Below are 15,967 nucleotides of genomic sequence, written 5' to 3' on the forward strand. Positions count from 1 at the left end.
GTTCACGTCATGCATATCTCTGGAATGTGGGAGGAAAACGGAAAACCCAAGCACAACCCATGCAGACGTGAGGAAAACATACAAACTCCACACAGAATCAATTTCTTTTTTCTCATCATTAAGAACCAAATGATGTTGAACGGAATAACATTATTTGAGGACCAGCTATACAGAAAAAAGAATGTAAACTATCTCAATATTTTATACCGATTCCCTGTGGAAATGATAATGTTTTAGATATTATCCAAATAAAATGTGTTAAAATTAATGTCACCTGTGTCTTTTTACTTTTTTAAATGTGCCTACTGGAAATTTTTAAATCTTGTATGTGACTCGTGTTGTGTTTCCATGAGACAGTGTTAGCCTGGGGTAATGGCCATGCAAGTCTGGCACCTGCACTCGAATACTAGTCACCATTCCAGCTACATTATGTGGGGCAAGATATTCACCTCTCTTCCCCTCAATTTTTCATCTGGAAAACAGAGATAATTTAGTTCTTTTATGGTCTTTTATGGTGTGGTGGAAGGATTAAGCAAAGCACTTTTGCATTGAATTAAGCATAGTGCTTCATAAATATGGTGCTTGTTACTGTTTTATGATCTGTTTTTTAAAAACTAAACAGGAAATCATTCTAAGTCATTAAATGGTTTTGTTTGACATCATTTTAATGGGGAACTGGATGAACTACCCTGGCTAATCTCTACTGCCAACACTTTCGCTTTGACCACCTGCTTTAGACTCAGCCACTCTCACCTTTTTAATGTAGGTTCAGCAAGTCTTCCTTCTTTCTCACCTCATCCATTTTCCCCCTTTGCTGAACCATTCCTATCAATCTTCACTCGTGCTATTATTTCTCCTACCTTAAAAAATAGGGGGAAAAACCCCCGACAACTTCTCTTGAGTGTCCCTTCCCCCTCCAGTTGCCACCCTATTTTACTGCTCCCCTTTATAGCAAAAGCCCTTGGACATCTTGTCTATAACTATTCTCTAAATCCACTTTCCCTTCTCTCGTGAATCCTCTCCAAGCCGACTTTCAGCTCCACAACTCTGCCAGAACTGCTCTTACTCAATCCAACGGTAATTTCTCCATCCAAATTGAACTTCACCTCCAGCACGTGGTAGAGCTATGATCACCTTCCCCTCCTAGGAACATTTTCTTCTATTGGCTTCCAGGACACCAACTCTCCTGGGTATTTTTTTTCCTATCCTCTTGGTGGCTCCTTCTCTGTCCCCTTGATTGATTTTCCCTCTCATGTCCTTGAGCTCTAAACCTGGCAGTTCCCCAAGATTCAGTCAACCTTTTCCCCTCCTTCCTTCCCTCCATCTTTTCTTCTTCTTCTTCTCTCTTCTTCTTCTTCTTCTTCTTCTTCTTCTTCTCTTCTTCTTCTTCTTCTTCTTCTCTTCTTCTTCTTCTTTCTTCTCTTCTTCTTCTTCTTCTTCTTCTTCTTCTTCTTCTTCTTCTTCTTGCTGCTTCTTCTCTTCGTCGTCTTCTTCTTCTTCTTCTTCTTCTTCTTCTCTCTCTCTCTCTCTCTCTCTCTCTCTCTCTCTCTCTCTCTCTCTCTCTCTCTCTCTCTCTCTCTCTCTCTCTCTCTCTCTCTCTCTCTCTCTTCCCAACCTCTTCTATTTTCATTCCCTTCATTATCTCATCCAGCATCATGTCTTTACATAGCATCTGTACATCAGTGACTTCCAAATTCATACTTCCAGTCTAGACCTCATCCCTGAACTCTAGACTTGTACATCCAGCTGCATAAATGACCTCTCTATGTACATATTTGATTGGCAGCTCAGATTTACCATGTCCAAAATACCTGCTTTCCCCACCACCATCCAACATGTGCCTCCAGAATCTTCCTCATCTCAGGTAATGGCAATCCCATCCTTCTAGTTGCTCAGGCCCCAAGTCCTGACTTTTCTCTCTCATACTCCCTATATCCAGTTCATAAGAAAATCTTGTAAGCTCGATCCTCAAAGTATATCCAGAATTTGAGCTCTTGTTACACCTCCACTGCCACTCATCCTGTTCCAGGACACCACCGCCTCTCACCTAGAAGATTACAAAAGCCTCCTTGCTGGTTTCTTTGCTTCAACTCTGCCTGTTTACTGTCTAGTGTTCAGCCAGAGTAAACGTATTGAAAATAAGACAGATTTTGTCTCTCCTCTGCTCAAAACCTTCCAAAATTCCCCATTGCAGAGTAGAAACCAGTTCCTTATGGCCTACAAGGCCACAAGTAGTGGCCTACAAGGCCCTAGACACAACGTGCTTCTCCTCTCCGGCCACATCAGCCTCCTTGCTATTTCTCAGACCTGCAGGCAAACTGCCATCTCAGGGTCTTGGCAACTGCTGTTTTCTCTGCTTGCAAGGCTGTTCCCCAGGATGTCCAGCTGATTTTCTAGTCCCCTTCAGGTTTTCTTGAAATGTCATCCTACTCCCTATCCCATTTTCTGTTTTATTTTCTCCAGAACACCTACCACTCCCTTACATACTCTATGTTTTATTTATTTTACTATTTCTGTCCTTCTCCAGGAGCACTCCATGAAGGCAGGGAGTTCTGTGTTTTGTTTAATGCTGTATCTCCAGCACCTCAAATAGTATTTGGCACATTGGGTGCCCTCAATAAATGAATATAATAAGTGAATCATTACATGAGCTCCACTGATAGAATTTATTTAACCAATCCCCTGTTGTTGAACACATAGTTTATTTCTAACTTTCGGCTATTATGAACATTGCAAAGATGAGTCTCTTTTTACATACACCTTTCAGCACATCTGTCATTATTTTCTGGGAATAAATTCCTAGAAATAAAATTGCTGGATGAGAGATCATTTTTAGGCTTCTCATTGTATTTCTAAATTGCTTTCCAAAAGTTTTTGTAATCAGTTACTAGTAGTGCATGAGATTTTTTTCTCCCTACCATCATCACAACACAGTTTTTTCTCATCTTTCCCAACTTTATAGCATAAAAAAAACCTCACTGTTATTTTAATATTCATTTCTTTTATTTCATTACTTTTGAGCATATTCCTTTTCTCTACTTATTTCCATTCACTGTTTAAATTTATTTACTTATGTACTAATACATACCAAATATACATACACATATGTAAGCTATTAACTCACCACCCAATTTAGGAACTAGACCATAATCCATGCTCACAAAGCTTCTTGAGGCTTATCCCCAGCTCCAGCCCCAGAGGTAACTGCTGTCCCAAATTTTGGTTTATGTTCCCTTATCTTTTCTCTCTCTCTCTCTCTCTCCATATACATATATATATATATATATATATATATATATATATATATATCCCTAAACAAAAACTTTAGTTTTGTTTATTTTTGACCTTTATAAAAAATATATTCATACTATATGTAGTCTTATAAGATTTGGTTTTGTTTGTTTGTTTGTTTTTCCCCTCTTTCTTCTGCCTCTCCCCCCCACTCCGGTTCAAGCCATTGTTTCTCAGTCTAGTTGTGTAGGACACAGCTCCCTGGCCTACGCTGGTATTATGAGCCTTGCGCCCCTGTAGGCTGACTGGGTGGTCCTTCTGGTCTGGAGCAGGTTGGCTGATCACTGTTAGGCCTTATGTGACTGTGGTTAGTTGGTGGGTTGACTGCAAGTTAGATGATGGAGGATGGCCTTGCTCAGATGTCTGACAGTTGATAGGCTGTTGACTGGGGTCCCCAGGTTCTCTTCCAGGTGGCTTCTCATTCTCCAGCAGGCTAGTTTAGACTCATTTATGCGCTCGTCTCAGAGTTCCAAGTGCAGTAAGAGAGCAAGCCCCAATGTGCAAGCTCTTTTCAAGCCTCTGCTTGTGTCATGTTTGCTAATGTCCTATTGGCTAAATTAAGTCACATGCCATAAAACAGACTTCACCTCTTGATAGGAGGCCCTGCAAAGTCACATTCGAAGAGGTGAACATAGAGGGATGGAAGGAATTTGTTGCCATGTATACAGTATAGCACTGTAAAAAAGCAGAGTTGATACAAATAACCACTCCAATTGACTTAGAGTTATAAATTTGGTTAAATGATGTGACAGAAAAGTGAAAGATATGATGAGAGGTTATAAGGAGAACTAATTTACAGTATATCACAGGATGTTTTATATACTTTCAGCATCTTGCTGGAAAGATGACAGCTGAGAACTTTTTATCACTGTATCTGTTGGTATAGATCACTGCTTCAGGAACACAGCAAGAAAACTACAGCACAGTAGAGAAATATCACAGTCAAGGAAAGCATACAAGTATTGATTTGGGAATGGGACTGACCTCCAGACTGCCTTCTTCCCTTTTGACCTACTGAATAATATTTTAGATAGTTTTATTAGTTTTGTAACAATGATACTTTCTTATTCTAAAAATTCAAGAAATATAGAATGCAAAAAAAAAAGACATAAAACTTACCAAAATTTCATAACTGGTTAATATCACTATAATATTACATGTGTTAATATCACATGTAAACATTTTGTTACATCTTTCCAGACTTTTTTCTATACTTGTAGATCTTCTGGGAATTTGCGGGTGGGAGGGGAACTTTTACTTTTCAACTTACACCCTTTGCACAATTTGGACTGTTAGCATGGACATGCAGAAAATAGCGTGGTGGTTACAAGCCCAGATGCAGGAGCTCCTGCTTTTTTACCAGCCAAGTAACCTCAGACAGGCTAATCAATCTGTATCTTAGTTTCATCATCTACAAAGTGGAGATTCACTTAGGAAGCTGTGAGCATCTACTATGTGGCAGGCACTGGAAATACAGAAATGAATAAAACATACAAGAATACCAGCCCTCAAAGTGTTTACAGTCTAGACAGAAGAGGTGGGCAATTTTTAAAAACTATATATACAGAGGGTGCCAAAAAATGTATACACATTTTAAGAAAAAAAAATGTATCAAAATTGTAATATTCAATATATACCGATAACAAAAGATGAATACAAGTCACATTTGATTTCTGCAATTACAAGAGGTGCTCAAAGTGGTTACCATCAGCGTAATTTTAATACAGTTTTTTCCTTTCTTAAAATGTGTATACATTTTTTGGCACCCTCTGTATATGCACACATATGTGTATATGTAAAAATATGTATCAGATAGTAAAGATGCTATGGAGAAAAATAAAGAAGGAAAGAGGAGAGGAAATGGTGTGGGGTAGCAGCACCCACTTCATAATTGTTGTCGGGACTAAATGAGCTAACATACAGAACACTCAATAAATGTGAACTGTTATTATTATGAGCCTATGTTACTTTAAAATGTAAAAGTAAATGACAACTTTTAAACAAACACGTCCCAGGGACCTTAGATTAAAATCTCCCGTCTTCCTTTAGTAGTTTTTGAAACTTCAAAATGGGGATATACATTTTTCCACTTTACAAGTGGAAAATTATGTTGCCCAGCCACATTAGCTTTCTTCCCATTGCTTAAGCACCAGACTCTCTTGTGCCTGCAAGACTGTCTGTTCATTTTCACCTGTCGAACTCCTCCAATCCTCAGCTCGCCACTTAAACCCACTCCTCAGAGAGGCGTGCTCTAACCTTCCCAGTCTAAATTAGGTCTCCTTGTCATAATCTCTCAGCATAGTTTTCACTTTTCTTTACTAGCACTTAACCACATTTATAAGTCAATTGGAGTGGCTGTGTGTGAGTATCAGCCCTACTTTTCAAGCCAAAGTCCTCCCCGAGGACCACCGAGGCGGGGAGATGTAAGAGAGGAGAGAGGGCTGGCAGAGCATGTAAAGGGAATATCTAAAGGGTAAATGAATCCACCAAATCTGCATATGGGGTTAGATGTGCCCAGAGCGCATTTCCCCAAGAGCCATTTCTATAACCTAGTCTCCTCTCAGGTAGAGCGGAGAGCAGTGGCCATCTCCTAGCTACTGACTCTTCTATTTTATTCTAAGAGGATCTCTTCAGACCTTAAGATACTACCAATTACCAGCAGCCCACCCCTGGAGTAGCTTTCACCCAGACTCCATAGCATGCGCGAAGAGTGGAGAGTTTTTACTCCTGGCTAGGTGGAAGGGAAGGCAGCTTAGAAGGGATTTAGAACATGAATGATGTATAGGGATTTTTAATATTGTTTGCTATATAGACAATAGAATGAGCAAGCATTCTACCTATTATTTGTAGTAATAACTTCCAGAAACTCTCTGAGGTCACTTGGGAGCTCTAGATGGGGTCTTTCGACACTTGATGAAATATATTCTTGAAATGTTTTATGTCTATACAAGCACATCTGTCTGCTATTTTTACTTTCTGTACAAATCAGATCAGAATATTTGTCCTAGGCTGTGTTTTACTGTTTTCATTACTATAGCTCTACATCGTTATTCTTAACTAAAGTGTGATGCATTATATGCGTGTGCCATCATTTGTTGAAACAGAAACTTGACAAAAGGTCCATTCCAGTCATTATATGGTAACCGCGCTTCAGTGCACACCCTCTTATGTGTACTGACACATTCTTGTTTGAGTCTATTTGTAGGATGAATTCTTAGAAGTAGAAATTGCGGGTCAAAGACTCTAAGTGTTTCATATTTCGATAGATGTATGTCAAGTTGGCACATGGAATTTAAAAGACAGCAATAGTCTTTTCCATCTGCAGTCAGAAGGATTCGGCTGTGAGCGCTGCCGCCTAGTTCATTCTCACTTGGGAATTGCTGAGACACGGAGGGCCCAGCTGGAGAGCCTGTCACCGTTATCAAGCTGCCAGCTGGTCCCAGTCAGGGTAGACGGACCTGATGGCTGATTTTGCCAAATGTTCTGAAAATAATTTGTTGGTCAAACTCATAGCTTTTCCTCAGTCTGTATTGTCCCTCTGCTAAGTGATAAAAATTGTACCATTTGTCACATTTCTCCTTAAGCTCTCCTCCTATGTCAAATCAGATAAAGCACAGAACAGATCATTATAGTTAGTGCATGACAGCTGCTGAAAAAATATTTTTTTCATGTTTCCTAGGCTCTCCCCTGTTCAAATTCCTTTAAGTCTGAGAAGTCCAACATGAGGTTTTCAATTATTTTTCTTCTTTATTTTGTCATGTATTATTAAAGGCATTTTCAAAAGGCCCCCAGAACAATGCAGTGTGAAAAATAGATGGAATTTCATAGACTTTGAATGTGATTTTCTAAATCTGAATCTTACTGATGATACAATATAAAAGGTAATAATAATAATAACAATTAGACTTTAATGTAATAAGCCTGCATACTAATTGAAGTATCCCTCTTCCTACCCCATGCAAGATGAGAAAGGAAAACTGTTTCTGAATTAGAAAGGAAACTGAAATTGGCTCATTTTTCTGCTTGAAATTGATTACTTCACACTCCAATCCCAATCATATAAAAATAAAAGAGTGGCTAGTAAGCCACCAAGAAAAAAAGATAAAGGAAGCATCAAATATATCTGGCTTTGTTCCAATTCTCCTAAGGATGGCTCTGGCTCAGAATAGCAGTGGGAAAAATCAGGCACATCAAGCCCTGTGCTATACACAGACTAGATGCTTCATAAATTTTGAATTAATGGGTCAACTTATTTTCCTTGTAAAAAATATTTAAAAGATTTGTGCTAGAGCCTCCATTTATAAATATTATTCAGATATGTAAAGCATCTGTAAAAGAAAAGAAGTAAGGGGCTGTACCTAAATACAAAGTAAGTAACAGGTTAGCAGGAAGTCAGAAGATGCAAAGAGCCTTGGGGTGCGGGGGAGGCAGATTTTTAAAAGAACATATAGAGATTTTAGTCCTGGGTTATCTAAAAGACTACTCCTGATTCTTTTAGTCACCAGCTCGTTTTTCCCATGTGGAGATGGGTTGGGGGAAGATGTCAGAGGAACGTGTGACCGTGATCAGTGAGCTTGATCGTCTTTAATGCAGGCAATCGCTAACTGACTCTCATTTTAGTCAGATGATGAATAACTGAAGAGAGTGGGCACGAATGAGTATGAGCAGATAAAGGTGACACCGCTGGGAGCGTGCAAATAGATCTCGGGAACTTCTCTGCAAGAGGAGACATCCTTTTAAGTTTGAGATAACCTAAAAACTAAGGTTTTTAAAGAAAAGTAATTGACATCCCATCTCTATGAAAATCTTAACTTTATAGTTGGAGCAACTGAAGATCAAGTTGATCGACAGGTTGGTTCCCTCTGGGGAGTGTCATTTAGATAATAAAATTGTGACCTCATAGGTCGGTGTGAGCTGCTGCGGGCTGCTGTGTGCTGCCAGGAGCGGCCAGTGGCCAGCATGAGTGGCCGGCAGCCAGCATGAGCTGTTGTGTGCTGCCGTGGGCTACCGCATGCTGCCATGAGTGGCTGGTGGCCAGCGTGAGTGGCCGGCAGCCAGCGTGAGTGGCCGGCAGCCGGTGAGAGCTGCCATTGGCTGCTGTGAGCAGCCCACCTACCGACTGCGTCAGCCCGGGGGCACGCAAGGTTCATAACACCAGCATGGTCCAGGGAGCTGTATCCTACACAACTAGACTGAAAAACAACAGCTTGAACTGGAGTGGGAGTGGGGGGAGGTGGAAGAAGGGGAAAAAAAATTGTGACCTCATAAACGCTGGTTTTAGGTGGTCTTAATGGTCATCCAGACCAAAGGCATCTCACCAGCGCCCTAAAATAACTGAGTGGGTGCTTCTCCTTAGGTGGTTATGTTGCTTAACAATTACAAATGTTTAAAAGAGAATACTTTTTACCCTGGATAATGAGAAGCTCGTTATTTCTAGAGAGTGAATCCCTATCGCTGGGATAAGAAGTACTCTTTTGATCACCTGCTGGCTCATTATTTCTGACATTCATTTCCTCCACCCCGTACCCTTTCTGTGTTTTATGCCTCCTGGGAATATTGACAGATACTGTCCATACTGGTACCTGGAGCAGGTATTATCAGAGAGTATCAGTCTGAAAACATCAGTGACAGATTTCCTATAGAGATCATGGACCATCGTCCTGTTTACTCCATTAAACACTTAATTTTTCTCTTATATTTTAAATTCTTAATCCTCTCGACTTTAAAATAATTCATTCACCTAGTGCCTATGGAACATAATGGAGCAAAAGAGACAGAGAGGAGTTATTATATGATATGAAGCCAACACTGATGGCACATACAGCCTTTAAAGGAACAAGTGCTTACAAATAGAGATCAAGTGCATTATGGAATGAAGCCAGAGAGGAAGGCGCAGGGGGCAGAGCACAGCCTCTGGCGTCTATCCCAGGTGGAACTTCACTGGTTGTGAGACTCATTTATCAAAGGAGCTAATCATCATACTCAATTTGAAGGAAATTAGAAATGAGAAATAATAAGATACGCCCATTGATTAATTGTGTTAGTTCGCTAGGGCTGCAGTAACAAAGCACCACAAGGAACGTGAGAAACAACAGAAATGTATCCTCTCACAGTTATGGAGGTTAGTAGAAGTTCAAAATCAAAATCTTTCCTTGCCTCTTTCTAGGTTCTCTAATGGTTGTCAGCAATCCTTGGTGTTCCCTGACTTTACAGTTGCCTCCCTCCAATCTCTGCCTCCAATGTCACATGGTTTCACCCGTGTGTGTCTCCCTGTGTCTTCACATGGCCAGCGTCATTTCCTCTGGTCTCAAATTGAAATACCAGTAGATATGATGTTTAATTACTATCTATTAACCATTACAGGAGTTGGCACTGCTAGGAGTGGGAGGGAAAGGCGAGATGGCTTGTTTATCGGTAGATACAAAAATACGGAGGTGGGAGATTTGTCCTGCTTCCTCCTGTGACGGCTCAAAAGTAGAGGGATCATCTGAGGCTTTCCTGAAAATTAGGGAGCATGGCTTCCTGCCTTAATTTCTTCCACCAAATTTCACTCTTCGACCCAGGCCATTTCTGCTTTTGCAAAGCGAGCGGTGCTGACGCGGATGGACTCAGTTCCCAGTCATGGTGCTACAGGCTGGCCCAGGGGAGCCTTTGGAAATCTGTGTGTGGTGGCTGCCAGAGCCTCCAGCACTGTCAGGTGCCTGGTCGTGGGGGGGCAGGGGGGCTGTGGGAGGGAGCAGAGGAACGTGGACACCAACTTTAGTCCGGCAAAAAGGAGCATTTCAGTTCCTACCTTGTGGCAGCTATGTGGGAAAGTGACCTTAGGCAGATGGCTTGAAGTTGAGCATTCCGGTTTAGATCCTTTTCTTTCTTCCAGTTCCTCTTCCCCCAAGCCCAGCTACCCTTTCCACAATGGGCAATATTATAGTTTCCCAAAGGAAAACACTGCAGGTGAGTCAGTGGCACGATTCCCCTCCTCTGGCTTTAGCTTCCGATGCTTTGCAGATTTTAAGCTGCAAAGCCTCACAACCTTCTCCAGGCGGAGCCCAAGCGGGGAACCCTGGTTTGGGCCTTGCACAGGCCTTCTCAGCCTCACAGGGCTCTGGATTGCTCCCATGTGGCTGGCGTCTGGTTCCCACCCTCTTCTGTCACTAAAACCCTCAGGATGAACAGCTGGCTATTATGACTGTCTCCTGTTGGTTTCCTGATAAGAAATGGATATCTGTTCAGTCGGCAACTGTACCTGTGTTTCTAGTCTCTTCTTTCATGACTGTGCAGGGGAATTTCTGTGGGGCTGAGTCAGTTCCACCTTCATCATTACTTCATACAACTTTGAAGCCCTTTGGCAGCTTTCAAAGCATCTTGACAATCTTATCCTAGAGAGAACTGTCAGTTCTCTTTTCTGGGTGGAGAAGCTGAAACTGAATTTGGGAGTTCTCAGTGGTGTTTTCATCAGAGCTCCAGGATGTCTTATTTCCAGCAGAGGGGGAAAAAAAAGATTTCCTATTTAAACAATTATCTATGGGCACTCCTCTCTCTCTCCCTCCTTTTAAAAAAACAGTGGGTAACGTAACTTTTCAGCATATAAAACAGCAACAATGGTTGGAGTAGAAGGTGAGGTTTTTGGAAATCTTGCAATTGCACAGGCAACTCAGAAAAAACAGTGACCAAGCCAATCTCGAACTCCACACCCACTCTTGACTCCTTCCAGCCAGCTTCCTGTTTGCTGCGGGGGCTCCTACACCGACCAGCTGTCACATCACCTGCAGGGCTTGCTAAAACCCAGGTTGCTGGCCCCACCCACCCTAGAGGTACTGATTCAGTGGGTCAGTGCAAAGGCTGCCGGTCCTGAGGCCACACTTGGAGAACCACTGGTTTCAGTTTAATGGAAAGGACAAGAGCTTAGAAGACAGGCGGGCTTGAGTTTGGGTCCCAGTCCTGCAGCTGACTTACCCGCTGTGTGACTTTGGGGCACGTACGTGCCTGAGCATCTCTGAACCAGTTTCATCCTCAAAATGGGGGAAATAATATCTACCCCACAGAGTTTGTTGACTCAACAAATATTTGTTGTACGACTATTGCAGCACCAGGTTCTACGCTAGGCAGTGGGGACGTGACAGTGGATAAGACAGACTTTGATGTCAAGGAATTTTGGTGATTGTAAAGATAAAGAGGTAAAATTTGCAAAGTTCAAGGACTATGAGAGATGCCTGATAAACATTAATTTCATTTCCTTCCCTTACAGGCGGTAATGTGATTCTGCTTTTGCTTTTACTTTTTTATGTGTGCAAAAAGTTATTCTCAAATTTTATGGCATGGGACCAATAGCTATGATTTCCTCTTTGGCTAGATGGAAAATTGGAGGCATGGGCAATATTATGGGTTGAATTATGTCTTCCAAAAATTCCTATGTACCTTAGAGTACCCCCTGGGGATCCTAGCACCTCAAAATGGGACCATATTTAGGAACAGAGTCTTTTCAGATACAGTCAAATTAAGATGGGGTCATTTGGGTGGGCTCTAATCCAATGACTAGTGTTTTTATAAAAAGGGGAAATTGGGACACACACACACACACACACACACACACACACACACACACACACACCATGTCATGTTACCATTGGAGTTCTGCTGCCACAAACCAAGGAACTCTAAGAATCGCTGTTTATCACCAGAAGCTAGGAGAGAGGCATGGAACAGATTCTCTCTCACAGCTTCAAAAGGAAGCAACCCTGCCAACACCTTGATTTCAGACTTTTTGCCTCCAGAACTGTGAGACAATAAATTTCTGGACAGGCCTATAAGACCGCTATAGGTACTGTGAAGTATTACCTCACATCGTTCACAGGGTGCATTGAGGAAAGGTGAAGGAGAACTGTTCTTTTTATCCCATCCATCCCTTTATTATTTGAATTCTTTTATAAACATGCTTGTAATTTTCAGTGTAGGTAATTATTACTAAATGCTCCGACAAGAGTAAACTCCTCTGCCTCTAGATCTTTCTAATCGCTCAGCTAACCAACAGCTCTCACCACCTATCAGGTCTCTATCAGGATTTCTGCATGAGGTCGCAGTGTGGATTAGAAGACCTCGAATTCCAAAACAATATAATTTCTCCTAAATACCTGTGGAGTGTCTGTTGCAGGCAAAGCACAGTTAGACATGTAAGGGGTGTCACACAGAAGTATGAGTCAGAGACTTTACCATCTAGTAGGGACCAGGACTGAGAAGTAACCACAGAGCAAGGCAGTTTATGATCATCGGTCCATGAGTGGTGTGGAGGGCAGAGCTCTCACCTCCCAGAAGGACCAGGGACCGTTTCCCGAAGGACCGGGAAAGAATGCTTCAGCTGGGACTGGTGGGACCTGAGGGGTGAGGAGGGCTGGGCAGGGCCTTCTGCGGGGTGGGAGGAGAGGGTGCAATGCTCTCTTCTGGCCCTTTTACTTAGAGGCTCAGTCGTAAACCTGTGCCACTCTGGAGAGGGTAAGTGAATATGTAATACAGCCACATGGTAAGCAATTCAAAATACGTATAGGGCACCCCAGAAAGATCTGCATTCTTCCCTCCTTCACAAGTGTACAGATTTTCTGATTTCTTAGCTATTTTTAGAATGAAGGTGAAATTAACTGAGGCCCAGAGTGACGAGCTTCCGGCTTTGTGGGACAGTGACTGGACTTTGCTGGTGCAGAACCTTGGTCAACTGCTGGGAATCTTTTCTAAAACCACCTGCCCGAAAACACCTCCACCCAACCCCGCCCCAGATCTTCGTCCTGGGCTGCAGCTGAGCCTGGGCTAAGCAGAGCTGGGCTTCTGACTGCCTTTAGGATCAGGCTGGCCAGAGGGGCCTGGTGTCCTAGACTTGGTTCTCTACTCACCCATCTCCAGTCTCCCAGTGATGGCAGAAGGCTGGGCCAGAATTTCAGTTGGTGACATTTGGCAATGGCCTAGGGGGAGACTGTCTCAGAGAATGGCCTGGGATTTTTATTCAGAACTTTTTCAAACATCACAGACGTCCAAAGCTACACCAGTACAGTTGTCATTTTACAGGACAAGAGGCGCCCGCACCAGGTGTGTACTCAGCCTCTCTGGTTCCCAGCACTCACACATCACATTTATGAGTGCCCATAGCTTATCAGATCCCTTTGTGAGGCACAGATAAGACTTCAAACGTAGTAGAGAAACCATTTCCATCACCTTCCCTCCACCAGCAGGCTAAGACTTCCTGATTCCCTAATATTTCCTCTAAAGAACATTTTCTCATGGGTCTCAGTCACCTGAGAAACACAATGGCAGTGTCAGCTCCTGCGCAGAACGGTGAATGCTGCTGCAGGCTTCCCCCAGCTGGTACTCTCCACACCCCAGCTGCAAGAATCCTGCTAAAAAAAGCTCCTCTCTAAGGGAGGCACTAAACTAATATAAAATAATACTGAATGTCAACTATAATTAAATGTATACAAATACAGAGGGTGCCCAAAAAATGTATACACATTTTAAGAAAGGAAAACACTATATTAAAGTTGCAATACTCAATATATACCGATAACAAAAGATGAATTCAAGTCACTTTTGACTTCTCCAATTACAAGAGGTGCTCAAAGTGGTTACCATCAGTGTAATTTTAATACAGTTTTTTCCTTTCTTAAAATGGGTATACGTTTTTTGGGCACCGTGTGTATGTGTGTGTGTGTGTGTGTGTGTGTGTATCTATATGTAGAGATAGATAGATAGATAGATAGATAGATAGATAGATAGATAGATAGTCACGGGATGTGAAGTACAGCATAGGGAATATAGTCAATGGTGTTGTAATAACTACGTACTGTGTCAGATGGGCAGTAGACTTGGTGGGGTTATCACTTTGTGGGGGGTGTAAATGTCTAATATTATGTTGTTTCGTACACCTGAAACTAATCAAATAAATAAATAAGGCATTAACTTAAAAAATACTTCATTAAAAAATTGTTTGAACAAGTAATTCATCTACATGATAATTCAAAAAGTATAAGGGGGTAAATACAGAATAAAAAGTAAGGGCTCTTCCCACCTCTGTCCCCTGCCACCCACCTAGTTCTCCTGCAGGAAGCAGCCCTGCTGCCTTTGGACTTCCTACTGAGGTAGGTTTCCTCCCTCTAGATCCTGGGGGTACACAGAAGACACGATGCAACCCTGACCAGAGGCTTCTCTCTCTGGGAGAACAAAATCCGAGGCAGGAGAATGCTCAGACAACAATGAGCATTGTCACAAAATCAAAGTATAAAACACAAGTTACGAAGGGTTCCTTTCAATTAATTTTAATTATTCAGATTGGGATTGGAGAAGTTGGATTTTAAGCCAGAGATTATAGATATAGACTGGGGGTAAAAAGAAAACTAGGAGGCATTAAAGAAATCGCTCTTTTAAAAAAATTCTTAAAGCATGTTATTTCTCATATGTTACTTTCTACACGGTCTTATGTTTATGTATATATTTATAGCATTATTATTTTAGGGTATGTATTTTGTACAATAGTAGCTGACATTCTGTTATGTGAATAGCATGCCCTGGGATTGTGCAGTACACAACCTCTACAACTGTACACAGTGGTCCCTGTATATGCCAGACTGCTTTGATCAAATTTGTATCCCCTCACCATATACTTAGTGAATATTTTTAGCTGACTTACTTCGAGGTAAAGTAGGCAACATTTCAAAGTGTGCTGTGGCGGGATATAGGGTTGGAATAAAGAGAAAGATGGTTGGAGAAGTAAGCAGGGCCTGGGGAGTGAAGGCCCTTGTAAACCTTGCAAGGAGTCGGATGCTTACTCTGAGGGCAACAGTGGGGCAGTGATACATTGTTCTGCAGTTCCGATGGGTCACTCTGGCTATAGCCTGGAGAGTGGCTTGGAGGAGAGAAGGGAGCAAAGCCTGGGAGTCCATCCTCCACGTTCTCCATCATAAACAGCTAACACATCCAAACAACAAGCTGTCCTTGGAGAGTTTTGCGTAGGCCAGGACCTAGCTGGCTTATTTCTTTCATGTATGATTAAAAGCTCAGGTTAAAAAAAATTAATGGAACATTTTGATCTCATTAAAAAGCCAAGAAACGCACACCTTTGAAATATAATCTCATAAAGCCCTGCCTTGTAGACGGATGTGTGTACCAAACTCTCACCTATCAGAAAGGGATTGGAATTTATAAAGGAACATTTCGTTTCCTGGCGACAAAGCCATTTCGATTTTAGGGATATATAAAAAGCAATACTGAAAATCCCTCGGTCCCTGACAGAGCGGCCACAGTTACCAAGTGTCATAAATGTCAGCGGCCAGCCTGTTTCTCTTGGAGAGATTAGCTCTGGGGGATTTGCTAAAGGAGAAAAAGTGGAAAAGGGACAGATGTTGTTTCATATGTATGAGAAGGCACATCAGAGAAGAGGGTGAGTCAGGGCATGCAGTAAACAGTAGGGGGAAGTGGGAAAGGTCTCTGCTGCTGTCCTCATCACTGTTAGGCCAAAAATGTCACCGGGTTCCTTTCTCCAGCCCTATGCCAGAAAGAGGAGAGAAAGGCTTGGGCACCCTCTCCGAGAGCCTCTCCAGGCAGAGTCATAGCAGTAGCTGGCTGCTGCTGCTGCTGCTGCTGCTTTTTTTTTTTTTTTTAAACCAGTTTACAAAGAGCTTTCCTGAACAGAATCTCCTAA

At 42.1% G+C, this 15,967-nt stretch overlaps 1 protein-coding gene and 1 long non-coding RNA gene across 6 annotated transcripts in view; one reads left to right on the forward strand and one right to left on the reverse strand.

Moving 5' to 3' along the window:
• The window catches only part of ELAPOR1 (endosome-lysosome associated apoptosis and autophagy regulator 1), a 66,123-nt gene that overhangs the window by 6,846 nt on the left and 43,310 nt on the right, over positions 1–15,967 (forward strand). The gene's annotated exons all lie outside the window — the stretch shown is intronic.
• The window catches only part of LOC117014797 (uncharacterized), a 60,999-nt gene continuing 48,453 nt past the window's right edge, over positions 3,422–15,967 (reverse strand). The window contains exon 3 of the long non-coding RNA XR_004421612.1: positions 3,422–3,966. This is a non-coding gene — a long non-coding RNA (uncharacterized LOC117014797). The remainder of the gene's footprint in view (positions 3,967–15,967) is intronic.

The sequence above is a fragment of the Rhinolophus ferrumequinum genome, chromosome 22 (genome assembly GCF_004115265.2).
Source record: "Rhinolophus ferrumequinum isolate MPI-CBG mRhiFer1 chromosome 22, mRhiFer1_v1.p, whole genome shotgun sequence".
In the NCBI taxonomy this organism is placed as follows: domain Eukaryota; kingdom Metazoa; phylum Chordata; class Mammalia; order Chiroptera; family Rhinolophidae; genus Rhinolophus; species Rhinolophus ferrumequinum.